Here is a 7,387-nt window from a genome sequence, read left to right as displayed (position 1 = left end):
CTAGATTGGATTAGTTGAACCATCACTGCTTGAATCAAACCAATAGAAACTGAACCAGCTGGAGGTGCCTGATGGCCGAAAAATGGTCGACGACGGTGGTTCTTCAATGGTTGAGCAGTGAAAGAATTACACTCTTATTAGGACTCTACTAGATAATTTGATTTCATATTAACTATTCTAAAAATAATATTTTTAATAGATTTAATATTAAATTAAATTCAATATTTATCTTAATAGTATTTTATTAATTTTAATATTAAAGTGATTAAGTTTAATTATAGTTGAACTCTCTAAACTCTCCCTATATAAAGAGAGTCTTAGGTCATTTTTTACATACACTTGAATTCAAGAGAAAGTTGTAGAGGGAAATTTTTTGAGGAAATTATTTTAGAAAATTTCTAGAGATATTTTTATTATTTACAACTTGACCCAAAAGTTTAGAGAACTTGTGAAATCACCCCACTAGTAATTTTTCTGATTTTTTTATTCGAAGCAAGCTCACACTCAACAGACATGACCTTGAAAATAGCGAAGAAGATTACTCAGTCGAAGCGTTCATCCTAGACGAATTGAAAATGTACAATTTTGATTAAGTGTTTATTACTTTAGATATCATAACCAAGTTCTTGTTTTGGAATTTTTTTTTAAAAAACTCTGATTTTCCCTAAATTTATTTTCCATTGCATTTTCCTAACCCAATTTTTCAACAGTTATATGATTGTCAATTAAATGATATTTGGTTTTCGAGGCCTTAGTTTACATGGGAAAGAGAAAATTTGCCAAAATCAAAAATTCATGAAAGGCTTGATAGAGGGTGGCAAATTTTAATTGGATTGATCTTTTCTCATAGTTCTCTTTACGTCATTTGGCGCATTTGGTATCATATCATTGTCCCTTTTTATTGTTACAAATAGGGAAAAGGTGAGGGGCAGAAAAGAAGTTTCGATTTGAGGCTTGGTCGACATTAGAATAATCTTGTGAACAAATGGTGCGTATTTTGTGGGAGGAAAGTAAGGGAAATATTTTAGAGTGACTTGTTATCCTATGCAATGGTTTGAAGGATTGGTTTGAGAAGATTAAAAAGAATACGATTGGTCTCTCAAGGCATCTTTCGAGGAGACTTGAAGTTTTGAATAATTGTGACAATAATGAAGAGGTTATTACTGAAATGCTGGAGGCAAAACTTCACCTTAATATGGAAATGGATAAAGAAGAAATTTATTGGAAGCAAAGAGCGAAGGTCAATTAAAGAAGCAAATGAATCAGATCTATGTGTTGTATAACATGAATGGACATAATGTTTCGAATGATAAGGAAATAGAGGAGAGTGCTAAAAACTATTTCATTGATCTCTTTTCCATTAGAGAGATCAATGATCCGAATCATATTCTCATGAAGATTAATAGTTGCATTTTAGAGGAGATGAACCAGGTTTTAACTACTGCATATTTGGAAGAGGAAATTGTTTTGGCAATAAAAGGGATGGGACCTACTATATAAGCACTTTATTAGAAAATATATAGGCACATTTTGCCTTTAAATCTTAAACAGAGGTCAGTCCTTGGAAGCATTGAACTGTACCCATATTGTGCTCATTCCTAAGGTGATTCAACCTATTAATTTGATGAATTTTCGCCCCATCAGTCTTTGTAATGTTCTTTATAAAATAATTTCTGAGACTATTGCTAATCGCCTCCAAAAGGTTTTGGATGTTTGTATCGATGAAGCATAAAGTGCTTTTGTGCCAGGGAATTTGATTACAGATAATGTTCTAATTGCATATGAAATATTCCATACTTTTATAAAAAAAGAATAACGAGGAAAGGTTTTATGGCTTTAAAACTAAATATGAGCAAGGCTTATGATAGAGTGGAGTGGGCCTTTTTTAGAAGTGTGATGCTTAAAAATGGGGTTTACTAGATATTGGGTGGACTTTATTATGCATTGCATAAGTATGGTGTCATATTCTAATGTTCTTAATAGAGAAGAAGAAAGGAATTTTAAGCCTAGCAAAGGATTATGGCAAAGGGATCCTTTGAGTTCCTATCTCTTTTTATTTTGTTGCGAAGGTTTATTATCACTCATGAGAATAGAAAAACAAGAAAGTTTATTACAGGGGGCTAAAGTTAGTCAAAGGGGACCTCTTATTTCACACTTGATGTTTGCAGATGACTGCATTTTGTTTGGAGATGCAACAAAAGTTGGGGCACAAAACATTAAAAAAATTCTTAAATAATATGAGAATTGCTCAGGATAATGTGTGACTTTTGACAGTCTACTACAACACAAATGTTTCAAACCAAGACAGAATGTTAGTGTCCCAAAAATTGAATGTACAAAGTTCATCAAATCCAGAAGAGAATTTGGGATTGCCTAACATGGTTGGGAAGAGGAAAAAACAGGCATTTTTAGGATGAGGAAGAAAATTAATAGCTGGAACATAAATCATTTGTCTCAAGGAGGGAATGAGGTGTTTATTAAATTTGTGTTGCAGGTTATTCATACATATTCCATGATATGTTTTTTACTTCCAAATTCATTTTGTTTGGAATTGGAGAGCATATGTGGCTCCTTTTGGTGGTAGAAAAACCACGGAAAACACTAAATCCATTGGTGTGAATAAAGACATTTATGTGAGCTAAAGAAAATAGAGGAATGGGATTCCAAAATTTAGCAAAATTCAATTTAGCTTTACTTGCAAAACAGGGTTGCGCTTAATTAATTATCTGAATTTCTTGTTACCACGTATGTTAAAAGCTAATTGTTAAGTCTAACAACCTGTTTGGTTTAATGTAATGGAATAGCCATTACAATTCAATTCCATGGGCCCACCATAAACCCTTGTTTGGTTGACTAAAATGTCTATTACGGATGTTGCTGTTTAGTTTTCTATTCCCACTAAACACTGAATAGAGGTTGAATAGCATTCTTTGCCTCACCCTCTGAATGGCCATTCAGAGCACGGTAGGAATGTAAAAATATTTTTTTTTCATTTTTGCCCTCATTGTTTCATCATCATCTCCTTTCTGCAGTTTCAACTATAGCCTCCATATTCACTACGTTCTCCATTTACAAAGCCCTAAACACCATTGCCCCTCACCAACTCTCTGCAGTTCTTTTACTTTGTTTTTCATTTTCTTCGTTCCTAAAGTTTAGTTTAGTAACTCAAGTTTTTCTAGATGTGATGAATCAAAATCCTCATCTACTTATTTTGTGATCGTCTTTTGATATTGAAGAAAGCATTACCTCTTTTTCTTCTTTGTTTGAATTTTATTTATTTTCTATGCTTTCATTTTGGTTTCTTTATCTTTGATCTAAGCCTTAAATGAAAAGCCATCAGGCACCAGTACCGCTGATATATGTGCAATAAACTGTTAGATTCGTGCTTGAGACATCTTATGGAGGTCAAGGAACAAAGTCCCGTAATGCTTGAGTTCAGTTAGGTTTTCATTTCAATTTCCTTTTTTAGTAGAACTTGTCTAGAGGTAGCATGGAATTTATTCTTTGATGTCTTTTTCCCCTTGCTATTCAGAGTCATCTTTGACTGCATTTTGTTTTATTTTGTTGTTGGCACTTGTGTTCAAGTCTTATATTTTACACTTCCATTGGCATATTTTTGGTGAATCCATTCTTCACCAGGCCAAGGAAAGGTCTTAGTTTCCTTAAAAAAACTTTTAATTTTTAATTTGAAGTATGCAGTGGAATATTTATGCTTGTCTTATTGCTTTTTTCTTTATTAAATTTCAATTCGAAAAAAAAATCAAAATTACTTAATTCCTGACTTGGTTTTTCTTATGTATCAATCGGAGTTTCTTTTTTAGCATGTTGTTTCTACTTGAATCTTCTTTCATGGAATCCAATCGATGCATGTTGATATAAGGTTTTGACCTAATGATTGGAACTTTAAGCTCTGGTTTAATTTCTGAGGGTTTATTATTATTTACATGATCATGGATTTGCAGGTTCATTTGCTGCCATTGCCACTTAACAGGCCTTTTGCAGATCTCTTTTAGCTCACTTTAGTAACTATGTTGTTTGTAGCCAATCTCCTCAGTATAGTCATATGCTTTAACACCGTGAATTGTTGGGTCCTCTTTCTATATGCTCAGGCTTGAATATGAGATTATTTTTCGTGGAAGAAGATTTTGATTGCTGTATGGACCTATGGATAGGTTAATTGGTCTGTGGAAATTATCTTTGTTAATTATACGGCACATTTTTTCTTGTTGGCAAGAATTTTATATTATATGAAGTTTCCTTTTCTTTTTCTTTTACCTCTGATTGTATGTGTTTGTGCTTTCGGATTTTGCCTTTGATAGTTGTTTTTATTGGTTGTATGAATGCTATATTGTGAAATTTTGGGGGAAATAATTCATCTGTCTATGAGTTTATTTTTTAGGCCAAATTTCTCTCCTCTCACTCTTTTCTCTCTCTTATTTTCCAGGTATTATAGTTTATTTTGTTGAATTTTACATTGTTTTGATGTTGTCTATGGAAATGATTTAATAGCGATTGCTGCAAGAGGAGGGATGGAGACTTTGAGACCTGCTTTATAAAGCTTATACATAACAAGGGCTTCTGCATATAGAAATGCTCTTAAGAGTTTCATAGAAGGATATCAAGAAGGTATCCAGTAGATCATGGGTAAAAAGGAAGATTCTTCTAAAGTACAGCAAGAAGGCAATACTGATAAAAATTCAACTTGATAGTTGATAAGTGCATAATTGGAGATGCATGTGAGTACTTCTCCAGCATACCTATTATAGATACAAGTTTAGAGATTTGGTGGAGCTGGGTTGGCATGAAATCACAAGAATGATATATGTCCTGAGAATTTTCCTGTATTGAGAAAGTGAGCTTTAGAAACTAAAAATATAATGGGAATCTCCATTGACAATGGTGATGCTCTTTCATTCTTGTCATTTCATGTTTATTAATTTTTGTTATAGTTTAGTATTCAACATGCTTGAGCTTGGAGAAATGTAAAAGAACCTTAATGCTTTATGTCTTTGTTAAGTGCAACTGAAGAATTACTTAGATATCTGTTGCCAACTGCTTGATGATCGAGTTTGATGAATGAGTTACAATCTGTTCATTTTTGCTACTTCTAGTTTCAATACATTAACTCTGTTAATCTTAGTTTGAGATGATGTGAATGTTAGTTATTTCTTTGCTGCTTGTGGGTTAGTAAAATAGCTTGATCTATTAATTATTGATGCTCTTGAGTAAATTTAGTTTGGTAAATGGATAGTCTTGGATCAGAGTAGCTCTTGACCATCTTATATATGGTATGGTCAAAGAAAGCAAAAATGCTAATATCATCGAGGCGTCTTTACTAGATTTAGTTGGTATTGCTGTGTGTGAAAAGCTAGTATTCTAATAGTCTAGCTTCCATGTTTTTTGTTCTAACTCTAATGAACTTAGTTATGTTGGTGAAAAGCTAATTGCTTAATAGATTAGCTATGAAAAGCTTATAGCTTAACAGCCTAGCTTTCAAGAAAAGAAATTAAAAGGAAATTATTTAGATTAGCTATAACAGTCATGGAATTTGATTTGAAGTAAATGTGCAGTAGCCGTGAGTTGTAGACTTCAAGGTTTAATCCTACATTGGAGACTATCACTAACATGGATATGATATGACAAGTAATACATCTTTTTGTTGATTCTTTCCCACTATTTAGCTCTTTGTAAGCATTTTAACAATGAAAGATGATGGTATTCTGTGTTATTAACATATAAAAGGGTATCAAAACATGGTTGTTCATTATGTTTTATCATTGAATTTAATTGTCAAGGATGTTCATTTATATTGATATCAGGTACAATCTTATGTATTGAGAATACGGCATGTGAGCTGAACATTTGACAATAGTTCCCATTTCTTTCTTTTGGGGGCCAGTACATAAATAAGGGTTCTCCAGGGGCTTTCTTAAAGTTAGATTGTTGTTAATCATTCATTCATCTTATTTCTATAATGATATTTATATTTTTTATAATTAAATTTAAATGTAATGTTTTTTATTAAATGATCACACATATTTCCATTGATTTGATGAATTAAAGTAGAATAGTTTATGCATATATGGTGTTTAACATATTTTCTGTCACAATTTAAATGAAATGAGAATGTGAAATGTAACATTATAATGTTTGTTATATGTAACAAAGTATCGATTAAAATTATTACTTAACTCATAAATTAACATTTAAATTATATCATTATTTTTATTTTAGTGTCTAAATTTTTTTAATCACGGGTTATTTATTACTTCTATTACTTTGTTTTTTTTATTGTAGATTAATTAAATTATTTGTTTCACTAATGAGATTTTAGCACATTAAATATGTATTGCAGTTTAAAAATAATAAAGTAGGTTATATATTATTTTTATAATATTATATATTATGAATTTTTAATTCATATAATAATAATTATATTAAGAATGTTATTAAATTATATATTATTTTATTAAATTGTATTTAATAATAATTATATTAAAATATGATTAAATTATTTATTTTTATTTTTATTAAAATATATTTAACAATAATTTTATTAAAATTTAATAACAAGAACAATAATCATCTACCTAAACAAATTTTGCTAAGGGTACTTTGGTTATTTAAACATTTTTCTTTATACTATTACAACATCTATTCTATTCCGTTTAACCAAACAATGAAATTACTGATTACAGCTCTATTCCATTACAACTCTATTCCATTACAGCTCTATTCAATTACAGTGAACCAAACGTACCCTAATAGTCAACTTCAATTCTGCATTAGGTATTTTTTATATTTATGAAAATTATATTATTTTAAAGATCCTAAATAATTATTTATATACTATTAAAAAATTTATTTTTATAATATCTAGATATTAAAAATTTTACCTGAGGAGTATATAATCTTTCATTAATTGATATAATTTTATTATACTTATAGTATATGCTATTGAAGAGTTATACAATTAAAAATCAAATTCTTTGAAGTTGCAGCATTAAGCTACCATGATTCTTTTACAATAATAATATTGAAGTTCCTAATTAGCATTAAGTTTCGCCGAATGATAAATTCGTTGCATGATCACGATGATCACCACCATTATCATCGGGCCAAGCCAGAAAATTATTTTAAAAATTAAAATTAAATTTTAATTTTTAAAAAATTAAATTAATTTTTATTATTTTTAGGAGTTAAAATATTATATTTTTTAATTTAAAATTTTAAAAATTTTAAAAAATTTAAATAATAATTTTTCATTTTAAAAAGGGTTAGTATCTCTACCAACTGATAGATACGTGACAATTATGATTATTATTATTAAGAATTAATTTATGTGACTTTTAATGGCGTTAGGTTTTATAGGTTTTCAAAATTGGCT

At 29.9% G+C, this 7,387-nt stretch overlaps 1 long non-coding RNA gene across 2 annotated transcripts; it reads left to right on the top strand.

The window, feature by feature from the left end:
* Window positions 1–2,694: 2,694 nt before the first annotated feature.
* On the top strand, window positions 2,695–5,037 carry LOC121227972 (uncharacterized). 2 transcript variants are annotated; one of them, XR_005925482.1, is made up of 2 exons: window positions 2,695–3,438; window positions 4,510–5,037. It is a non-coding gene; the product is annotated as an uncharacterized lncRNA (long non-coding RNA). The 2 variants fall into 2 exon arrangements; XR_005925483.1 differs by having other exon boundaries at window positions 4,445–5,037.
* Window positions 5,038–7,387: the final 2,350 nt, after the last annotated feature.

Source organism: Gossypium hirsutum, chromosome A04 (assembly GCF_007990345.1).
Source record: "Gossypium hirsutum isolate 1008001.06 chromosome A04, Gossypium_hirsutum_v2.1, whole genome shotgun sequence".
Lineage (NCBI taxonomy): Eukaryota > Viridiplantae > Streptophyta > Magnoliopsida > Malvales > Malvaceae > Gossypium > Gossypium hirsutum.
Note: the sequence above shows the minus strand (reverse complement) of the source record. Positions and strands in the feature narration are given on the sequence as shown.